At 38.5% G+C, this 25049-nt stretch overlaps 1 pseudogene; it reads left to right on the top strand.

Moving 5' to 3' along the window:
• The first annotated feature begins 2773 nt into the window (after positions 1–2773).
• The window catches only part of LOC120524591, a 171872-nt pseudogene continuing 149596 nt past the window's right edge, over positions 2774–25049 (top strand).

The following is a 25049-nucleotide window of genomic DNA, read 5'->3' as shown; positions in this document are numbered from 1 at the left end:
GTCCAACTGGGAGGATGCCCCAGGGAAGACTCAGGACACACTAGAGGGACTATGTCTCTTGGCTTGCCTGGGAACGCCTCGAAAGAGCTAGAAGAAGTGGCCTGGGAGAGGGAAGTCTGGGCATCTCTGCTCAAGCTACTGCCCCTGCGACCTGACCTCAGATAAGCGGAAGAGGATGGATGGATGAATGGATGGAAGCTACCAGGAACACTGTTTGTCCTATTGCTGAATTTTCAAGTAACACAGTATGAGTTGTACAGAACTCTCTTCTTTTGAATGAGCATATAACTGTGAACCTCATGCATTGTCTATTTTCACCTCATTATCTGTACCCCATTTCCAACTTTACAGATCATTTTAAGTGGAACAGGGCTAACATTGTGAGAACATGAAGAAAAATAACATAATGGAAAAGAACCACCCAGATATGATCAGAATGTGTGGCTCTCACCTCAAGATCTCGAGTTGAGGTTTTTGTCCCAAAATAAATAATTGCATTCTTATAAAATAATAAACCAAGTGGACATATAAAATAGCTCTTCCTGTCCATTACAAAGTGTATTCTTTCCTTAATGCGTGTGTAAGAAAGGCGTTATATTGCGCCTGATCCGACACATATTGGACCTGGAAGCACGTATAAAAAACAAAGAAACTTTTATTTTTCTTCAGCTGAAGGGCACATCTTCCCCGTAATCCCTCCAGCCACAACACAGTCCCAAAACACAGACAGTAAATCACCACAAGTCAACACACTGTTTTTTACCACCACTCCTTCCTGGCAACCTCATCCTCTTCCTCCTGATTCTAGCAGCTGAGTGGTGGTCGCTGGCTCCCTTTTATTGGATACCCGGAAGTGCTCCAGGTGGTTGATTGCCGACATCCAGCTGCCCTTCTGGGTAAGGCGAAACCAGTGCCCAAAAAGGGCCAGCAGCTCCTGCTGCAGCACCCCCTGGTGGTGCCTGCGGAACCCCACAGAGCTGCACAGAACTCCAACCCAATGAAGCCCTGGGGGAGTCTGAGGCACCGCTGCACCCCAGGGAGGCTGCCATCTAGCTGGCTTGGCAAACTGGATCTCAGCTTTCTGGTCAATAAAGAGAAAATATTGTTAGTTTCAGCTCCCCAGAGGAGTGCCCGAAATAAAAAAGAAGTCACATATCAAAGTCGCCATGAAAAGGCGAGTTATAGCCCACTGTCTAAGTTTATTAGGATACAGACAAAAAAAATAGGCACACGTGATTCCATTCTTTCTCTTTCTCTGACAGGACACTGAATCCATTACATTTGTGATATTACAGCTCTCTGAATAATTAAAATATTGAGATATATACGTGATATCATTTTCATGATGATTGGAATGAAAGCATGTTATTAAGAACACGATGGTGCAGTGATTGTTCATGTCTCATACAAGATGCTGCTGCGCCATGCGCGACCTTCGATGTAATAATTTATTGTAGCAGTGCTGTCTCTTTCAAACATACTAAACTTCAATTCTTGTCCTTACTTTTCTTTCCCCAAATACCCAATCGCCACACAATCAGCTCTGTAATAGACGCTAAGCCATCTGTAATCTTACCACGACGATTCTTCAAAACTTTTAAGGAACATTGAAATATCTTCATAGTATGTGTTTAATTATTCTATCCATCTATCCTTCCAGTGTCCGCTAGTCTCAGCAAATATACAGCGCACAAGGCAGGAACAATACGTGAACTTGCTAGCACTGCGGCACTGTGTCCTCACATGTTTAATTATTAACAATACAGATTTTTCAATGAAGTTAAAGTTTTATCTATATAATATAATCAGCATATTTTGCTGCATCTCATCTTTAAAATGATATCGTCATCATATGTAAATATGCATTTTATAAAGTGGTTCAGGTTGTGGAATATTATAACTGTAGTGCAAGTTTACAGTGGAGTAATTGTACTTCCATCCATCCATCCATCCATTTTCTAACCCGCTGAATCCGAATACAGGGTCACAGGGGTCTGCTGGAGCCAATCCCAGCCAACACAGGGCACAAGGCAGGAACCAATCCTGGGCAGGGTGCCAACCCACCGCAGGACACACACAAACACCAAGCACACACTAGGGCCAATTTAGAATCGCCAACCCACCTAACCTGCATGTCTTTGGATTGTGGGAGGAAACCGGAGCGCCCGGAGGGAACCCACACAGACACGGGGAGAACATGCAAACTCCACGCAGGGAGGACCCGGGAAGCGAACCCGGGTCTCCTAACTGTGAGGCAGCAGCACTACCACTACGCCACCGTGCCACCCTGTCATCATTGTGTGCTACCAAATAAATACAACATCACTGAGGAATGATTAAAAAACATGGGGGCCCATATCAGAATATAAAGCTTTACATAGTGTCCAGAGGGCTGTTCCACGAAGCGAGCTAACCTCAAAATCCAGGTTTATTTCGATAATCCCGGTTTAATTTCTCGAAATTTGGTTCCACGAACGAGGCTAACCTGAAGCTCCGCTTAATTACTATGTCAACATATGCTCTTGGACAAGCCTGCTCCGTGGCAGGTTAGTTGTGAAGCTTAGCTTAGCTTGATGAATATGATTGGACAAGCCATGTGATGTCACAGCACGACATTCTGCGGGGCTGGGATTATTCTGCTGCTGTTCTCTCCCTCTTTCGCACACATCGACCCTTCAATATAAAATTATTACAGATTACATGCAGGCGATTCTAATTACTTAGAAAGTATAAAATGACAAGGAGTGCATTGAAGGCTTTTACATGAATAACCATGGCGTGCCCATTTATTCATAATCCAGTTGATGAGGGAGTGAGGCTCATTCGTAGAGCTTTAAGGCAACAGGTTCCATAATTACTTCAGCCCAGGATAGATCCGTTGCATTTTGCGGATGATTATTTATACGAGCGCTATAGATTTAGTAGACACAGTATTGCATATTTGTGTCAGTTATTGGAACCTTACATTTCTAAAAACACACGTCGCTCTAAAGCCCTTATGGTTGCACAGTCTTTGTGTATCGCTTTGCATTATTTTGCCAGTGGTTCATTTCTGTACAGTGTGGGGGATGCTGAACATTTAAGCAAAGCTACAGTGTCCTGTGAAATCAGGAAGGTTTGCGTTGCATTAAAGTCCTTTTTAAATATATTCATTACCTTTCCTGGCCACCGAGGAATTCTTGCCATTAAGGAAACTTTCTTTGGAATTAATGGTGCTTAATCTTTAAACATCTACTCATTTACAGCACATAAATCATTACCTGATAAGTAACTGAATTTAATTTGTCAGGCTTTCCTAACGTCATTGGAGCCATTGACTGTACACACGTGAGGATAAAGGCTCCAGCAGGTCCAACAGAGCCTGATTACATAAACCGCAAATCATATCACAGTATTAATGTACAGGTAAGTACTGATAATATCTCACATTTATATACAAGAGGTGAAAGTGTAGTCGTCCAGCATTAGCAATGTATGTCATTACCATTTCCTAAAATGTTTCAGATGGTATGCACTGCTGAACATCTAATTTCAAACATTGTGGCAAAATGGCCAGGATCAGTACATGATGCCAGAATTTTTCGCGAGTCTTCACTGGCTCAAAGCCTCAGACAAGGCAAGTCAACTAAAATTCACAAATATACTATAGTTTATTATACTACAGTCTAATGTGTCTACTTTCCATTATAGGAATTTTTCCTGGTGTGCTGCTTGGTGACAGAGGATACCCATGTCTACCATTTCTTCTCACACCATATACAGATCCTGCAACACAAGCAGAAAGACATTTCAACCATGCCCATTATAAGACAAGGGCACGCATTGAAATGACATTTGGACAGTTAAAATCCAGGTTTAACTGCCTGCGGCATCTCAGAGTTACACCAGACAGAGCGTGTGACATTGTAGTAGCCTGTGCAGTTTTGCATAATATGGCAATACTGCAGCAGGAGCGTATGCCAATAATGACGCATTCTTCACTTGCTGCCAGGACCTTTTCGTTCCACTCATGTTGCTCCTGAAACCAAGCATTATTAATAATTATATTAATAATTACAATTATATATCACTTTTTATCCAAGATGAACCCATATAATTAACATGCTGTCCTGTTTATCAATGTGTTAAAATAACCTTAAAGTACCTTACAACTGGTAACAAAATGCATATGTAAAAGGAAATTTTAATGACTATACATTTTGAAGTCTTGAAACTGTTTAGTTGTTAAATAGTTTGACATCCTTAACACAAAAGTTACTAAAATCATGTTCTTACGCATTTAACTTGTCAGCTATTTTCTGCCATGCAGCCTCACGAGCTTTGATAATACAGCTCGTGTTCCCCTTTCTAGTTATTATAGCTTTGTAGTCCTCATAGGCTTGTAATAATAATTCTTGCTCCGCCTTCGAAAAAAACGCAGCTCTTTCCTTAGTTTCCATTCTTACTTATCCAGCATCGATTAACAAGGCTGCCTTTTATATCGCGTGGACGCGCACGAGCCTTGCTTATCAAGCTTGGCTTGAATTAGCGGAGATTAAATACACCTGAATTTTGTTCGTGGAACTCAATGAGCCTGAAGTGAACTGTTAGGCTAACTCAAGCGAGGCTATTACAAATAATCCTCGATTTTATAAGCTCGCTTCGTGGAACAGCCCTCAGAAGAACAGTTAAATGCAGTTTTCCACTTATCTCTCTTTTTGATGCAGAATAAATTGCAAGTACTGCAACAATCTAACTAAGTAAATAGGATTTAATTATAAATTTAATTAAGAAAAGATCAAATTAACAGAAGAGTAGGAAAGAGTAGGGAAGAGTATTATAATTGGTTTTATAGTAATTTTATTTAGTATTTAATAATCGACTCCTAGTCTTTATTAACCATCTTCTTAACACTAGAATCCCTGAAGCCTATGTAATCACGGCCCACCTTAAATTCCTTCAGACCTCTCCTACAGCATCTTTTGTTTTGTAAATGTGTCGATCAGCACAAGCAGCAAGCAGCCTGCTCCCCCATTGACGAAGCTTAACTCGGGCAAAAACCTCTCCCAGGTCAGGGCAAGGCTCCTTATCTAAGTGTGAGGTGCCTGGAGTTGTATATGGTAAATAATACAGTATGTTATTTGGAATACATGCATTTCATGTGTGTTCTGTGTCTACAAAGATCTGGGTAAGTGTAGGATGAAAGGAAATGTGAGACAAGAAATGCTGAACACATACCAAAAGCAGAAACTTTTTCCTTGTGATACTAATAATAACATGAAGTGTATAATGTGTGAAGACTAGTCTAAATATCAAATAAACATGCGCACTTTAATTCAAGAATATAACCAAAGAAAAAAAAGCATTCAATTTACATGTTGCTGTCAATAAGTTAAAAACACAAGCTCAAATGGCAATTGATAGGAAGTTGATATGTATTCTTGAATGGTGTAGAGGTAAGAACTGCTACCTTATAACTCAAAGGTACCGGGTTCAAGACCGTGTGCTCCGAGTATTGAGCAGCTATTATTATTACTATAATATAATAAAAACATACATTTGATTTCAGTCTGTAACACCCGGTGTAAATTTTGGATACTTGTAAAAGTTAGCACTTTTTTTTATTATTCATTTTTATTCTCTGCTGGGATTACTAGTTTTTTCGTAGGCTCCAGAGATTCTACTGTTAAACCATGGATTTCCAGAAATATAAAAGAACTGGTAAACAGAACAAACAGCATATTTCTACTTGGAACTTTAACCCAACAGAAACAACTACAGAAAACAGTGAAATGTGAAATCAAGCAAGTTACGTCAAAGGACAAGATAGAGAATGAGCTATGAACTGACAACCTGGGCTAATTTTGGGGTGGCATGAAGATTTCTAGAATTCATACTAAATGGAATAATTTATTTGAACTGGCAAGGAGTAAGACTGACTATCAATTTTCTTAAAAATTTTGTTTTAGAGTCTAGAAATTATTGACCGTAAGACCCAGCCGCAGCCTTTGACCAAAATGATGTAAGAAAGGCCTTTCAGCAAAGTAAAATTAAAAATGCTCTGACTCAGCCATTATACGTATATGATAGGAATAAGTAGATGTCTGCTTCATTCCTGTGCCGAGCCATTCTCTTCAATTTACCACTACATATTTGAGAAGTCTCTGGATTTACAGCAGGACCCTGGAAAAAGGCAAACATTATTCCAATAGCAATAACTATACACCCAAAAGCATTAAATGACTTCAGATGGGGGTCCTAATTTCTCATATCATCAAATCATTTGGGAAGTTGCTGGATATCATGGCTGGCCTCTACACTGGTATTGTGACTGCTGTGCAGAGTGGAGGCAGAATCTCTGCATTTGGTTCTGGGGTTAGGGCAGGGTGTATTCTTGCTCCTACTCTATTCGATACTTGCATGGATTGGGTGTTGCGCAGGGTCATGAGGCCCGATGGCCATGGGGCATTAGTTGGTGAAAAAAGATTCAATGATCTTGATTTTGTTGTGATCTTCACCAAGTCGGTGTAGGCTCTGATCGGGGCTCTCAAGAGACTGACCAAGGAGTCTGAGTGTCTAGGCTTGCGAGTGTCATGGGTAAAGACCAAGATCCAGGCCTTCAATGACCTCTTGGGCACAGCCATATGAGAGTGTCAGGCAAAGGGAATGCCCACATAACACCTGGCTGCGGCAGACAGATGGTCATTTCCAGGGGGTGAACCTGAACCGCATGTCTGTCTAGGGGGTTGCCAACCAGGATCCTGAGTTGTTTCTTTGTGTGGTGGGTGTGACAACACACTTAACCAGTGCATGTTCACCAACCTGACCTGACCTACTTAACAAAACCCATACTGAGCAAAAAGAGAGATGAAGGATGCCACAGCAACCCTTCTGAATTTAATGTATGAACACTTTGAAGGACCAGACGATGCAAGAGTACTGTTATAGATTTTTTGTCTGCTTAATGCTATCCAGCCACACATTTTAGAAATTAATTGATAGATTCTGTTTCGACTTTGACTGGGAGGAATGGACTCTGGATTTTTTAAACAACAGCACACAACAAGTGAGTACTAATGAGTGTTTTTTTTGGTACTCTTAACTTATCCACTGGATCAGCTCAAGGCTGCCGACTGACTCTTCTTCTGTTTACAATATATGTGTATAGACAGCAATCTACTGCCAAAAACACAATGTTATTTTTCAAAAGGTTAAGCAAAAGCATGGTCAAAATTTCAGAGCTGAGCTTTTCCAATGGGAATCTGAATAGCTGACACCTTATTATGGCTAGAGCTACCTTTCATAGGGAAACAAGTTAATGGCCGCACACCCTGATTCCTGAATTTTGGATGGTATAGTGTTGTAGAAATGGTTGGACTCCCAAACCAAAAATTATATAAATTAGTGTTTCAATATACAAATTTTATAACCTAATTCACAATCTAATAGCTCTAAAATGGAGAATAAAATTGTTAATATTTTATGTCTGAATAAAGTACTGGGTGCTCAGCTTCAAGATGTTAAGCAAATGTTTATGACTCATATTGAAATAATTGACATCCGCTGCTGACAAAAAAGCATGTGGACACTTTTTCTATAGTGTCGTTTCTTGTGACTGAAGACAGAGAGATATAATTAAAGTTAGTAAAAATCTTTTATTGATACACACCAGGCAAAGGTAAAATGACAGAGAAGCACAGTCCTAGGACACCTGCCCTTCGTCTGCCCCGAGGGGTCGGTGTCCCAAATTTTTATAGGGCTTTGGTCTTATGACTTTAGTTACACAAGTATTTCAAAATATTAGCCTGAATCAGCACTACCGGAAATCTAAAGGTGTAATACATCTGTTAGTTTCCTTCGTTTGGGGCTCGATGAGTCCACACTTTGTGGTTTTTTGTGTAGTAACCTTAAAACAAGAAGTAGCACTTAGCACGCATATTTTGGGCACGCAGGGTCTTCATGACCCTTGTCACGTACACCATGGGCAAGCAGGGTCTGCATGGCTCTTGTCACGTACACCAGATTGAGCAAGCTGTTTTGTATTTTTCCACAAGTAAAGGCCACAAAATAAGAATACAAAAGCTCTGTGACCAACTGGCTTTGTTGGAAAATAGCTATAGAAAGAAACAACATCAGAATTGAAGGTCTCCCTGAAAACCATGAAAGTCCAAACCAAGTGAAATTCATACCTGAACTGTTGTCTAAAATGATTAATAATAAGACTTCAAATCAGACATTGAGGTCTCAGCAGTCTACTTTATAGAAAAACCGAGAAGCCCAATTGTCCATTTCAACAAACTATAGGTTAAAGAAAAGTTGCTGTTGATTCAAACACTGAAAGAGATTGTATTTGAAAATAACTGCATTTGTATTTTTCCATATTTCCCCCATTCAACAGCTGCTAAATGCACCATATCCTATGCAAAGCCAAAATCAGATACAGCCTGTTGATCCCTGCCCAGCTGAAAGTGGTTATTGATGGTCAGTTTAACATTTTAAATTTTCTGGATGAAGCAGAAAAACAGCTAAGAAGACTGATCCCAACATCTTTTTGAAACATGATCATGAGCCATACTATGTCCTGGCAAGGAAAAGAAGATATTTTTTTGTTAAACTACAATTATTATATTGAAATTTTTTATATTGAATATACAGGGTATGTACATTTTGGTAACCACAAAGTAACTAGTGATTTACAGTGTAATTTTCTTAAACCATCAATCCTACTTTTATTGTATTGCTACTGTTTAAGATCATATCCTAGGTTTATTGTACTTGGACGGTACTATCATAAGATAGCTCAATTTTAATCTTTTCTACACCACTGCTGAGAGGATTTTTTTTTAGTTGTGTTCTGTCTCTTGACATGTCAGGGGACCAGGATTTTTTGAGGAGTGATCTAGCCTCACTTGGGGAGGAAAAATTGTCAGGGCTTTGAGAGAGCAATTTATTTCTTATTTACACTTTCTACCCCAATAACTGTAAGTGACAACAATAGGCTCCATAACCACAATAACTGGGGACAGTATGAAATCTGTATGAAGTCAAACTTATCATATGTAACAATGTACTACCTTAACTTAACACTATAAATTGTCAACAAAAGTTCACAAGCAATGTCTCTATGACCAAACAATAAACTCTGTGAACTGGAATGTTAAAGGTCTTAATCATCAGTTAAAGAGAAAAAAAATCTTCTCTCAGGTCTAAATACCAAAATAGTATTTTTACAAGAGATTTGCTTAATAGGTAAGGACCAATTACAAAGAAAACTAGGAGTGTGGAATCTTAATACACAGACCAATTCCATTTGTAGTATCAGACGTAGTATCTGATCCTAAATGGCAATATGTCATAATGATGGGTAATTTATTTAATACTAAAGTGATTTTGATAAATATCTGTCCACCTAATGTGGATGACATAGATTTCATCTAAAATGAATTTGCATCTATTTCCAATTTGAGCACTCATAAAATTATAATGGTCAGAGTCTTTAATTGTGTTTTATATCCAGACCACTTCCATGCTCACATTGCGATGTATAAAAACTAAACATGGCGTAAAGCCATGCACATTTTCACTCCAGCTCAATCTCTTGCATATACAAATTTTCCACTCAGTTTTGAAAACTGGCAGCACCCAGCGTCAAAGCAGTGCTACTGTTCCTGTGTGGCTTTCATTTCTTTTTTAGATTCACATTCCTGATGCAGCTTTATGAAATACACTGAAATTAATTGCATATCGTTTATTAGTTTACGGTGTCTGATTGTAATCAACCCATAACCATATAATTGTGCACAGAATGGCCAAACTATTCCAAATACCATCGCTGCTTTAGCATTGTCACTCTCAGGTGCACCACTCAGAGTATTTACCGCACTGTATCGAGTGTGGAATCACAGCTGTACAGCAGTTGATCGGAAAGAGGATTATCAAGATATAGCATTTAGCACACTGCTGCCTCAGCCATTCGCACAGTCTATTTGAACACTCTCCCATACAGTCCAGCAAATGCTTCAGAGCCTGTCCTGTAGGGACCTCACGCTTCAGAAACAGTTTCATTCCAAGAGTTCTAAAGGCACTCAATCAGTCCATTAAGTTTTCCTGGTAGAACTGATTGTACTTATAAGTACAATTACTACACTGTAAACTTGCACTACAGTTATAATATTGCACAACCTTAGCCACTTTATAAAGCGCGTATTTACATATGATGATGACTAGCTTCTAGGTTGGTTTAGATTTCTAAGCACTATCTTCTTGAAGCTCTTGATATCCTTTTAAGATGAAATGCAGTAAAGCATGTTTACTACATTATACAGATAAATTTTAAACTTAATTTAAATAATGTATATTGTTAATAATTAAACGTATGGACACTGTGGCACAGCGCTAGCGATGATCTGGGGCCCCATTTAAGAGATTGTTCCTGCCTCGTGCTGTATGCTTGCTGGGATTGGTGCAACCCTGCATGGATGTATAGAGGGATGAAATAATTAAACATGTACTACAAAGAGATTTCAGTGTTCCATAAAAGTTTTGAAGAATTTGTGTTCTAAGCTTACAGATGGCTTGACATCTACTACAGAGCTGATTGTGTGGCGATTGCTTACAGAAAAGGCAGGACAGGAATTTGGGGTTAGTATGTTTGAAAGAGACAGTACTGCTGCAAAAAATTATTTCAACGAAGGTCGTGCATGGCACAGCAAGCATCTTCCGGGAGGCAGGAACAATATCTGGACAGGAAGCCAGCTCATCACTAATACTGCGTCACCGTATCCTCATGTTTAATACATGCTTTAATTCCAATCATTATGAAAATGACTTCAAGTATACATCTTAATATTTAAATTGTTCAGAGAGCTGTAATATCATGAATGTAATGTATTCTGTGTCCTGTCAGCAGAAGAGAAAGCCAATTTAAGAAGAAAGCAGTGATTCACACATAGAGTACATTAAAAAACATATACAATACAAAGCATTTAACATGCTACTTTAGTTACAATGGGATCTGAGAACCTAGTAAATTAAATGATTTTAAGTTGAAGTTTATGATGTTCTACTTTAATGACAAAATAAACTATGTGATTAAAGTGGAAATTTGAGATTAAAGATGACATTTGGACATTTTTTTCCCACTGTATCCCTATTTTGTTTTCTTTTTCATCTTCTTCTTCTTCTTTCGGCTGCTCCCGTTAGGGGTCACCACAGCGGATCATCTTCTTCCATATCTTTCTGTCTTCTGTATCTTTTTCTGTTACACCCATCACCTGCATGTCCTCTCTATCACCACATCCATAAACCTTCTCTTAGGCCTTCCTCTTTTTCTATTGCCTGGTAGCTCTATCCTTAGCATCCTTCTCCCAATATACTCAACATTTCTCCTCTGCACATTTCCAAACCAGCGCAATCTCGCCTCTGTGACTTTGTCTCCCAACCATCCAGCTTGAGCTGACCCTCTAATGAACTCATTTCTGATCCTATTCATCTTTGTCACACCCAATGCAAATCTTAGCATCTTTAACTCTGCTACCTCAAGCTCTGTCTCCTGCTTTCTGGTCAGTGCCACTGTCTCCAACCCATATAACATAGCTGGTCTCACAACTGTCCTGTAGACCTTCCCTGTCACTCTTGCCGATACCCGTCTGTTACAAATTACTCCTGACACTCTTCTCCACTCATTCCACCCTGTCTGCACTCTCTTTTTAACCTCTCTTTCAAAATCCCCATTACTCTGTACTGTTGAATCTAGAGAATCGGTGTCATCAGGTGCTATTGATAAGTACAGCTGTGTGTCATCAGCATAGCTGTGGTAGCTCACGTTGTGCCCCGAGATAATCTGACCTAATGGAAGCATGTAGATTGAGAATAACAGCGGACCCAGGATAGAGCCTTGTGGAACACCATATTGGATATCATGTGTCTTCGAGTTGTAATTCCCACAACTAACAAAAAATTTTCTCCCTGTCAAGTAGGATTCAAACCAATTTAAGACCGTGCCAGAGAGGCCCACCCATTGACTAAGGCGATTTCTAAGAATATTATGATCAATGGTGTCAAATGCAGCACTCAGATCTAAGAGGATGAGAACAGATAAATGGCCTCTGCCTGCATTCACTCGCAAATCATTTACTACTTTAACGAGTGCCGTTTCTGTGCTGTGATTTGTTCTAAAACCCAAAAGAAATTTTGCAAGAATAGCATGTTTTGAGGTAGTCATTTAACTGCATAATGACTGCCTTCTCCAGAACTTTACTTAAGAAAGGCAGGTTAGAGATGGGTCTAAAATTTTCAAGAGCCGAGGGGTCAAGATTATGTTTCTTAAGAAGGGGTTCAAATATAACTTCTCATCAACACAATTTTTTCATTACTTTCAAATTAGAAACTTTGCTAAATAGAACCTGCCTATTTTTTCTCACTTCCTGTTTTGTCTTGGTAGGGTAATATAGTGCTCTACTTTCCCCTATTGTATCTATACTAATAAAAGGCAAAGCCCTCACTGACTGACTGACTGACTCACTGACTCATCACTAATTCTCCAACTTCCCGTATAGGTAGAAGGCTGAAATTTGGCAGGCTCATTCCTTACAGCTTCCTTACAAAAGTTGGGCAGGTTTCATTTCGAAATTCTATGCATAATGGTCATAACTAGAAGCTATTTTCTCCATTTACTGTAATGAAGTTGGGCTTGAAAGCCGGGGGCGGAGTTTCGTGTGACATCATCACGCCTCTCACGTAATCACGCATTACGTAGAAAACCAGGAAGAGCTACAAAAAGCGCTGAAGAAAACATGCATTATATAATTAAGAAGGCAGCGAAACAATTAGAATTACACTGCTACGCTCAAATAGACAACAACAACATTTATTTATATAGCACATTTTCATACAAACAGTAGCTCAAAGTGCTTTACATAATAAAGAATAGAAAAATAAAAGACACAATAAGAAAACAAAATAAATCAACATTAATTAGCATCGAATAAGAGTAAGGTTCAATGGCCAGGGGGGACAGAAAAAACAAAAAAAACTCCAGACGGCTGGAGAAAAATAAAATCTGTAGGGATTCCAGACCATAGACTGCCCAGTCCCTCTGGGCATTCTACCTAACATAAATCAAACAGTCCTCTTTGGATTTAGGGTTCTCACGGAAGGGCTTGATGAAGATGGTCACGTAGAGTTCTGCCTTTTAATCCATTCATCATTGTTGGAGCATCATGAAGCTTTGAGTAGGTGGAGGTGGCGCAGGCCACCACCACAAAGAAACCGGAAAAGAAACAGAAAAGAGAGTAGGGGTCAGTACGGATTTTAGAGCCACCATGAATAGTTATTATGATGAATTGAACATATAGAGTATCAGGATTAAGTTAAATTAAGTTAAATTGAAGTTATAGAAAGGCCATGTTAAAGTAATGTGTTTTCAGCAGTGTTTTAAAGTGCTCTACTGTATTAGCCTGGCGAATTCCTATTGGCAGGCTATTCCAGATTTTAGGTGCATAGCAGCAGAAGGCCGCCTCACCACTTCTTTTAAGTTTTGTTCTTGGAATTCTAAGGAGACACTCATTTGAGGATCTGAGGTTACGATTTGGAATATAAGGTGTCAGACATTCCGATATATAAGATGGGGAGATTATTTAAGGCTTTATAAACCATAAGCAGAATTTTAAAGTCAATCCTGAATGACACAGGTAACCAGTGTAGTGACATTAAAACTGGAGAAATGTGTTCGGATTTTCTTTTCCTAGTTAGGATTCTAGCAGCTGCATTCTGCACTAGTTGCAAACAATTTATGTCTTTTTTGGGTAGTCCTGAGAGGAGTGCGTTACAGTAATCTAGTCGACTGAAAACAAATGCGTGAACTAATTTCTCAGCATCTTTCAGTGATATAAGAGGTCTAACTTTACTTATGTTTCTTAAGTGAAAAAATGCTGTCCTAATGATCTGATTAATATGCGATTTAAAATTCAGATTACAGTCAACAATTACCCTAAGCTTTTTACTCCGTCTTAACTTTTAATCTTAATCTATCCAGTTTATTTCTAATAGCCTCATTGTATCCATTATTGCTAATCACTAAGATTTCAGTTTTCTTTATTTAACTTGAGAAAATTACTATTCATCCATTCTGAGATACAAGTCAGACATTGTGTTAGTGAATCAATGGAATCGGGGTCATCAGGTGCTATTGATAAGTACAGCTGTGTGTCATCAGCATAGCTGTGGTAGCTCACGTTGTGCCCTGAGATAATCTGACCTAACGGAAGCATTTAGATTGAGAAGAGCAGCGGACCCAGGATAGAGCCTTGTGGAACACCATATTGGATATCATGTGTCTTCGAGTTGTAATTCCCACAACTAACAAAAAATTTTCTCCCTGTCAGGTAGGATTCAAACCAATTTAAGACTGTGCCAGAGAGGCCCACCCATTGACTAAGGCGATTTCTAAGAATGTTGTGATCAATGGTGTCAAATGCAGCACTCAGATCTAAGAGGATGAGAACAGATAAATGGCCTCTGTCTGCATTCACCCGCAAATCATTTACTACTTTAACAAGTGCAGTTTCTGTGCTGTGATTTGTTCTAAAACCCGACTGAAATTTATCAAGAATAGCATGTTTATTGAGGTGGTCATTTAACTGCATAATGACTGCCTTCTCCAGAACTTTACAGGCAGATTAGAGATGGGTCTAAAATTTTCAAGAGCCAAGGGGTCAAGATTATGTTTCTTAAGAAGGGGTTTAACTACAGCAGTCTTAAGACAGTCTGGGAAGACCCCCGTATCTAATGACAAATTTACTATGTCCAGAACATTATCAATTAGCACGCCTGATACTTCTTTGAAAAACCTTGTTGGTATTGGGTCAAGGACGCAGGTGGAGGATTTTATTTTAGAGATTATTTTTTGTAAATCAGGTAAATCTATCCTAGTGAAAGAGTTTAATTTGTTTATAACAGGATGCTGGGGTGTTGGAGGGATATACTATGTTATTTCTAATATCATAAATTTTTTGATTGAAAAATATAGTAATAGCCTCACAGGTTTTACTGGAAGAACTTTGGAGGCATTCCTTTGAGTTACCTGGGTATAGTAGGCGATCAATTGTAGAAAATAAGTGTAGCTTATGATGCTGCAAGTTATTGCGAAGCTAGCCCACATGATGCCGAAGAGAAAAGGTGATTCTGAACATAGAGCCTTTAAAAACCGATGGGAGGCTGAGTATATGTTTACTGACATTGCTGGTAAACCCGTGTGTCTCATTTGTGGAGCTAATGTGGCTGTAATTACAGAATTTAATCTAAGACGGCACTATGAGACAAAACATCAAGATAACCTGAAAGACCTGAATGCAATGCACAAGATACAGAAAGCAGAAGAGTTAAAGAAGAATCTGACACTTCAGCAGACGTTTTACCGTGCAAAATCACAAAGTGATTTCAAGTGAAGCTGCTTTTATGGGAGACACAAATGCACCAGTGCAACTTGCCTCACTTTCCCTGTTGCCAAGTAATGTTGAACCAAGTCGGCACAACGGTGTTCCCAAATACGCACTTTGCTGATAAACTGAGCGCACTGTGCACTGAGTTCGCACGGCGCTTTGGTGACTTTGAAGAACAAAAAAAGAATTTTGAGTTGTTTCGCAACCCATTTGCCGTCGATGTGGAAACTGCACCTGTGCAGATTCAGATGGAGGTGATTGAGCTGCAATTTAAGTTTATTTTTTATATAAAATTACATAAGTTTAATAAAATAAATTACATAAATTTAAATGTTTGTTCTTTTATATATATATATGTGTGTGTGTGTGTGTGTATATGTATATATGTAGATATGTATATATGTTTATATGTGTGTGTGTATGTATATGTATATGTGTATATGTATTAATGTATGGATATGTATATATATATATATGTTTATATGTCTGTGTGTATATATATATATATATATATATATATGACAGCAACACTCATCACTCACAACAGTGACAAAACAATTACATTGACAATCATGTTACGTTATTTTCAAAATGTTTCCTTTTCTTTTCATTACTTCTTTAACACACTACTTCTCCGCTGCGAAGCGCGGGTATTTTGCTAGTTATTAATATTCAGCCTTTATCAGAATGCCTCTAAACTCCCAGAATTACCACTGTTTGTAAGGTATTATAGTATATAAATTCTCCCCACCTTCCCTCCTACATCTATAACCTCAGGCAATTAGGTGTAGTAAAATACAAGCAGGAGTTAAGTTACACATAAAATAATGTATTATTGATAATATTCATAAATAATAACAATATGCAAAGTACATTTGAATATTGACAACCATACAACCTGATTAAATTGTGATGTGTAGTTTCAGGCAGCACACAGACTTGTTAGTTACTTACAAATATCTCTAGTTAAGGCATCATTGGTGGTCAGCTTTCTTTAAAACAGGCAGCATGCCTGAATTCTTTTCTTGATCTGTACTGGTTTTGTGTCTAACTGCTAATTAGACCCCTGTCCCAAACTATCCATTTAAGCATATGCAGCTGTACAATTAACATCAAAATTTGAAAGGTAACATACCACAGGTGCCAGTACAACCACTGCTGCCCAAGTGAGAGCACATGTGCCACTGGATAAACTGTTCACAAACCAACATTTGTGGCCCATCTTTGCACATCTGGGGTTGACTTAGTTGCCTCTTGTACTTTTCTACCCATGGTACAACCTTTGACTGCCATTAGCATTTATCCGTTTAGGCTGGCATCACCACTATGAGACATCACAGCTATGCAACTCTCATCATTCCACCTGTAGGCCACCCCGAGAGTTGTTTGCTTACCATATGCAAACTAACTGTGCTAAACACCTCAGTTCAGAACTGGCCCACTGGTCCTGTGACTGTACCACAGCTGACAACTGCAGCAGGGCTCCCGTGTTTTTCCAGTTAGACTATACCTAAAAATCGGAGCACATATTGACTTGCAAATGTACCAGCTGCACCTGCTTCACCAATTTGCTCAGTATACCTTTTTTTTTTAATAATAGTATTACTTATATTAATTATCCCACTTACCACTGTTTATAAGGTATTATAGTATATAACTTCTCCCCACCTTTCCTCCTACATCTATAACCTCAGGCAATTAGGTGTAGTAATTAGGGTTGTAAACATGAATGCTTTTCACTAATGTAACAGTAATATTACATTCATTTGCCTAAATTACAAATAAAGACATACAAAATATTTATCAACTTTTATACAAAATTTCACATCACAACACTTCCCATCTCCCATTTCTATTTCAAAAAAAATATTGATCAGTCTCGAAGACTCAGACAGCATCTCTATAATATATAAAAACAAAGCCTGTGCCTTTCAAAAATCCCATGGTACAGTGGGGAAAACACCTTTCACTTACTATTTCAACTACAGGGGTTGAATTATGAGGAAAGATTAAAAGAGCTGAGCCTTTACAGTTTAAGCAAAAGAAGATTAAGAGGTGACATGATTGAAGTGTTTAAAATTATGAAGGGAATTAGTACAGTGGATCGAGACTTGTATTTTAAAATGAGCTCATCAAGAACACGGGGACACAGTTGGAAACTTGTTAAGGGTAAATTTCGCACAAACATTAGGAAGTTTTTCTTTACACAAAGAACGATAGACACTTGGAATAAGTTACCAAGTAGTGTGGTAGACAGTAAGACGTTAGGGACTTTCAAAACTCGACTTGATGTTTTCTTGGAGGAAGCAAGTGGATAGGACTGGCGAGCTTTGTTGGGCTGAATGGCCTGTTCTCATCTAGATTGTTCTAATTCTAATTCTAATTCTAAATTTCATAAAAAGATTGGAAGGCAGCCATGCATAGAATACACTCTAGCTCCATACGTGTAAAGCATTAAATCATTCAACTTAAAATTTTCTATCAAGTGCATTTAACCTTGCATAAAATGGTCAAAAATGCTCAGGGAAAAATTTAACCTGTGAACGTTACAATCTACCTCCAGCCTCACTAGGCCACATGTTTTGGCCAAACACCAAATTAACATCATTTTCGACAAAAATCTTTGAATGTCTCTCAGATAGCCTTGGTGTCACAATCACTCCTAACCCATTAACACCAGAATCCCTGAAGCCTACAAAAAAAAGTTGTAATGCCTGGCTGCCTTAAATTCCATTGCACCTCTTCATTAGCGTTTTTGTTTTGCAAATGTGTCAATCAGCACAAGCAGCCTGCTATCCCAGCCCCTACTGACACAACAGAAGTTCTCCCAATTCAAATCTGTTTAACTGGGTGTGAGATGCTTTGAGTTGTATAGGTTAAATAAAATATCATTATTTGGAATACATGCATTTCAATGCGTTGTCTGTGTCTACAACGATCTGGGTAAATGTTGGATGACAGGAAATGTGAGACAAGAAATGTTGAGCACAAAACTAAAACTGAAACCTTTTCCATGTTATAGTAATAATGATTTGAAGTGTATAATTGGTAAAGACTTTAGTCCTAATCTATACTAATAAAAGGCAAAGCCCTCACTCACTCACTCACTCACTCACTCACTCACTCACTAATTCTCCAACTTCCCGTGTAGGTAGAAGGCTGAAATTTGGCAGGCTCATTCCTTACAGCTTACTTACAAAAGTTGGGCAGGTTTCATTTCGAAATTCTACGCCTAATGGTCATAACTGGAAGGTATTTTTCTCCATTAACTGTAATGGAGTTGAGCTGGAAGGGCGGAGTTTCGTGTGACATCATCACGCCTCCCACGTAATCACGTGAACTGATTGTCAACGCAGTGCGTAGAAAACCAGGAAGACCTCCAAAAAGCGCTTAAGAAAACATGCATTATATAATTGAGAAGGCAGCGAAACAATAAGAAGCGAGCGAGTGACATATACTACCATATTCATGAGTGTTGCTGCCTCGGAAAGAAAGCAAGGTGTAAACCTAAACTTTAAATTAAGTTCATAGACAGGCTACCGCTGGCGTTTCACATGCCCACAGGTAATGCGGGATACAAGTTTAATGAGAGGACGCAGGATATAAACGAGTTTTTATCACTTTGTAACTAAGTTAAAATTGTAGGTGAAGGGGTGTGCTTATGCAAATTCGAGAGACTGTGTTTGTGGGGATTGACAGTTAAGGCGGGTGGGGGAGTCACGTCATCATCTCCCCTCCCATTCATCTAATTTCGGTCTGAGCTGAGCTCCGCGGCTAATGCCGTCTTCAAGCAACTTGTCAGACTGCCACCAAATACTCACAGAAAAATCCACAAGTTAATACACACGCTGTCTCTATAGAGTTTCTCCACACTGAATCCTCCAGGCACTACTTACAAAAGGTCACATTGACAATCGTGTTACGTTATTTTTAAAATCTTTCCTTTTCTTAGCACAAGCACAGCTGAGAAGCTTTGATGCATGTGCTCCATAACGCGTTAAAAATAATGCATTTAATCACACTTTGCATTACAAGCAAAGGGAGCTTTTGTCAATGCATGATTTCCTGGTACTGTACACGATTACATTGATCAGCATCCCGATTCATTTTACCCTCGCACCACCTTAGTTTGAGAAGAAGTCTGAAAAAATATGAGGTTAATCACCAATTCAAGCTTTATGAATAATCGATTCGCCATCAATAATTGTTTTGGTAAAGCCATCCTCCTTCCATTTTATAATTTTTCCGCCAATAGCCATGATTAAATGAACGGTAAATAAAGTAAGAGCAAAGCGAGGGTGACTTATTTAGGCAGGCATATATATGACAGCAACACTCATGACAATGTCAATCATGTTACGTTATTATTAAAATGTTTCCTTTTCTTTTCATTACTTCTTTAACACACTACTTCTCCACTGCGAGCGCGGGATTTTGCTATATATATAATATATGAATGACCTCCAAAGAGCGCTGAGACTTTTGATATCATGAACGTGTCTGCAAAACTGTGGTCTCCTGCCCAGCAAAAGTCGAGCAGCCAGCGCTGCATAGCTGTGCCGGCCTTTGAGACGCTGACTGCGCTTCTGCCTTAAGTCAAAGTGAGCACTTTTAATTTTTTTCATCCTCCCCCTGCGCTATAGCCCAGACAAGTGCAAACACGGGACCCCTTTTCTACACCACGGAAAAATAATATTAAGGCGATTCACACTTTCTTTTGCACGTATACGATTATGAGGTCCTCACCTCGGATTATGAAAACACGCACACAAGTGGAGGACTGACAGTGCCATCTTAGCCGATTAATGGCGGGACGTCTCACCAGTCTACACAAGACACACCGCGACTGTCCCCAAAAGGCGATCATAACGTCAGCGAACACATCTCTCTACACTATATAAAGAAAAAGGCAACTTTCCTTTCTTTACACCTTTTTCCTTTTATCCCAAACCAAAGCCTTTCTCTCTTAACACTGCAGAGGACACAAAACTAATTTTCTTTAAATGCCGGTAAGGCACATTACCAGAGGCACAAATTTGAGCGTTCACATAGAAAATGTAATTTCTATACCACAGCCGTCGTGTAGCGCCTTTCAAAAGGGATCTACTACGAGAGATGATCCATATACATTTTAGCTGCTGTTAGTTACTTACCTGTTGTGTTACACAGTCTTTAAAATGTAGTTTACCTGAAACCACTCCAGTAGTGCTCAATGTACCTGTACTTCTTAAAACGTTAATGTTTTACTGTTTAATAACTTATAGACTATATTTTATTATTTTTCCCTTGCACTCAGTGACCAAAGCTATACACACACATATAGACACATACAAACATACACACAAGTATATGTATGTGTATATATATGTATGTATGTGTATATATATATATATATATATAAACACACACACACCCCTATCTACATTATATATATATATATACATACACACACACACACACACACACACATACTTACATACATACACACATATATATAATTTGTGTGTGTGTATGTATGTATGTATGTGTATATATGATGTAGATAGGTATGTATATATATATATATGTATATGTAGATATGTATAAAGATATGTAGATATGAAGATATGTATGTGTATATATATGTATGTATGTGTGTGTGTGTGTGTGTGTTTGTGTGTGTGTGTGTATATATATATGACAGCAGCAATCCAAGCTGTGAGAAAACACTAAAAAGGAGGCATGTCACACGTTGTGGTACATTTTCTGATGCAGCTAGACGAAAAAAACTTTGTGACGCTGCCGCCAAATACACAAAACAATTACTTTGACAATCATGTTACATTATTTTTAAAATGTTTCCTTTTCTTTCTCTTTCTTTCTTTAACACACTACTTCTCCGCTGCCATATATATAGATAGATAGATAGAGATATATATATAGATAGATATGAAAACAACATATATATATATGTATAGATAGATAGATATATATATATATATATATATATAGATAGATAGATATGAGAACAACACTCATATCAATGACAAAACAATTACATTAACAATCAAGTTACGTTGTTTTTCAAATTTTTCCTTTTCTTTTTCGTACCTTCTTTAACACACTACTTCTCCGCTGCAGTGGCTGGTATTCTGCTAGTCTATACTAATAAAAGGCAAAGCCCTCACTCACTCACTCACTCACTCACTCACTCACTCACTGACTCATCACTAATTCTCCAACTTCCCGTGTAGGTAGAAGGCTGAAATTTGGCAGGCTTATTCCTTACAGGTTACTTACAAAAGCTGGGCAGGTTTCATTTCGAAATTCTACGCGTAAGGGTCATAAGTGGAAGCTATTTTTCCCCATATAATGTAATGGAGTTGAGTTGGAGATGGCCGTGGGGGGCGGAGTTTCGTGTGACATCATCACGCCTCCTACATAAGTACGTAGAGAACAAGGAAGAACTCCAAACACCGATGAGCACAAAACGCCATTTCACAATTGAAAAGGCAGAAAAACGTTATGAAGCAAATGATGCATACAAGCATATTCATTCAAGTTTATGTTAAATTAAGTTCATAGACAGGCTGCCACTAGCGTTTGTAATTTAGTGCCTGCCCATATAAGGCCGTCCATCAGCGGCAATCCAATACAAACACTGCCGGTAAATATTCACGGGTGAAGGACTGTGCTTATGCAGAGGAAGATGAGATGGTCAGGGTGGTGTTTGGCACAAACTCATTGAAACTGCGAGAGAAACTTTTAAATGCCGGGTATTAGCTGACATTACACGAGATGGCACCAGCACAGCTGGGAACATTCGATGCAAGAACACCAAGCGGCTCACGTGAACTGACGCAGTGCACAGACAAAAAGCAACAGTTCCAAAGAGTGCTGAACAAAAACCGAATTACACAATTGAGAAGGCAGCAAAAAAATATGAAGCGTCTTATACATACAATCATATTCATAAGTGCAGCTACTGCGGAAACAAAGCACACGGTGGAAAAAGTGAATGTCCTACTAAAGGAAGACAGTGTAAAAAAAACCCGTGCATGCAGTTTGTCACATCTCAGATAAAAAGGAAGACGAGCTGTTTATTGATGCAGTAAGGAACTAATCGATGAATGAAACCTCTTATCTTTACAACGATTGACAAACACGGGATGTAACTTGAACACATCCTACAAATACGAGCCTGATTGAAAGAAATAATGATAATCAAATCCTTGATGACAGCAACATTCAATAACACTCACAAAACAATTACTGTATATTGACAATCATGTTACGCTATTTTTAAAATGTTCCCTTTTCTTTTCATAACTTCTACTTCTCCACTGCGATACACGGGTATATATATAAATGTATATATATACCCCGATCTACAGTACATACTCTTGCATAGACAAGCCACACGCTGTGGCGCAATTGTAGAGTCTTCGCCTCTAACGCTGACATTCGAGGTTCGATTCGAGAGGGCATGTACTGACTATGTACCCGCGCTACCCGATTCATTTTACCTTCGCATCTCCTTGGTTTGGGACGTATGAAAAATATTAGGTTAACGCAGAATCATGTTACGTTATTTTTAAAATTTTCCCTTTCTTAGCACAAGCACAGCTGAGAAGCTTCGATGCATGTACCTCATAACGTGTTAAAAAATAACGCATTTAATCACACTTTCAATTCCAAGCAAACGGGAACTTTTGTCAATGCATGATTTCCTGGTACATCTATTACACTGATGCACACATCACAGCTACAAAAATGTTACAGTCGGAATAAAGCGCTTTCCTACGACTGATCATTTCGACTTCCCGAGCGAAGCCTTGATAAAAGCATGGTTTTGTGCACACTGAAAAGCAAGCAAAATTAGATGCATTACAAAAAGCGGACTTTGTGGCTCTTACTGGGGATCATTTTACTTCTGTGACCGTTAGTAATTCTAATTACATCTAATTATAAAATGTTCAATGATCACACTGTTTTAGCCTAATGTACAAAATAATTTTGGCTAATGTTACTCAGAGTTTAAAGAGTAAGCTGGTCAAATTACCTTTTATGTTTCTGACTTATTTTTTTAAGAAGAAAAACTGCACTTTATGTTGAAATTTTGGTTATTATTATTTAAAGACAATACTATTCTGAAAATGTACTTTAACTACCACTTTATTTTTAAGTCTGCCCAATTTTAACCAGGGATGATATTTTGTTTCTGTTTTGAATTCAAATGCAGTTTAAAAGCTTTTTTTCAGAAATTAAAACAGCTTCAGTTTATAATATTCATGTCCATGTCTATTATTTGATTCTGTCGCCCACTAAAACCCTTTTAAATTAAAAAAAAAAACATTTGCGATTTGGGGCAAATTTTCGTGTGCGATTACATACGATTAATCAAGATTAATTCTTACACAGCCTCTAATTAATTGGATTAATTTTTTTAATCGAGTCCCACCCCTAATATATGTAGATATATATGTAGATTTGTATATATATGTGTATATACAGTATATATGTAGATATGTATATGTGTATATACGGTATGTATATATGTGTGTGTGTATATATACAGTATGTGTATATATATGTATATGTATATATATGTTTATATGTATATATATGTTTATATATGTGTCTGTGTGTGTGTGTGTGTATATATATATATATCTATACTAATAAAAGGCAAAGCCCTCACTCACTCACTCACTCACTCACTCACTCACTGACTCACTCACTCACTGACTCATCACTAATTCTCCATCTTCCCGTGTGGGTGGAAGGCTGAAATTTGGCAGGTTCATTCCTTACAGCTTCCTTACAAAAGTTGGGCAGGTTTTATATCGAAATTCTACGCGTAATGGTCATAACTGGAAGCAGTTTTTCTCCATTTACTGTAATGGAGATGAGCTTCAATGCCGTGGGGCGGAGTTTCGTGTGACATCATCACGCCTTCCACGTAATCACGCAGTACATAGAAAACCAGGAAGACCTCAAAAAAGCGCTCAAGAAAACATGCATTATATAATTGAGAAGGCAGCGAAACAATAAGAAGCGAGCGAGTGACATATACAACCATATTCATGAGTTCTGCTACTTCGGAAACAAAGCACGATGTAAACCTACACTTTAAATTAAGTTCATAGACAGGCTGCGCTGGCGTTTGTAATTTAGTGCCTGCCCATATAAGGCCGTCCGTCAGCGGCAATCCAATAGCAAACTGCCACGGGTAAATATTCACGGGTGAAGGACTGTGCTTATGGAGAGGAAGATGAGATGGCCAGGGTGGTGTTTGACACAAACTCAGCGAAACTGCGAGAGAAAGTTTTAAGTGCCAGGACTAAGGTAACATTAAATAAAGCTATGGACATAGCACGAGATGGCACCAGCACAGCTGGGAACCTTCGATGCAAGTACACCGAGTGGCTCACGTGAACTGACGCGAGTGCACAGATAAAAGCAACAGTTCCAAAGAGCGCTGAACAAAACCGAATTACACAATTGAAAAGGCAGCAAAAATATGAAGCGCCTGATAAGCATATTCATAAATGCAGCTACTGTGGAAACAAAGCACACGGTGGAAAAAGTCAATGTCCCGCTAAAGGAAGACAGTGTAAAAAACCCGTGCATGCAGTGTGTCAGGTCTCA

Source organism: Polypterus senegalus, chromosome 2, assembly GCF_016835505.1.
Source record: "Polypterus senegalus isolate Bchr_013 chromosome 2, ASM1683550v1, whole genome shotgun sequence".
NCBI lineage: Eukaryota > Metazoa > Chordata > Cladistia > Polypteriformes > Polypteridae > Polypterus > Polypterus senegalus.
This window is presented reverse-complemented; position numbering and strand designations above follow the sequence as displayed.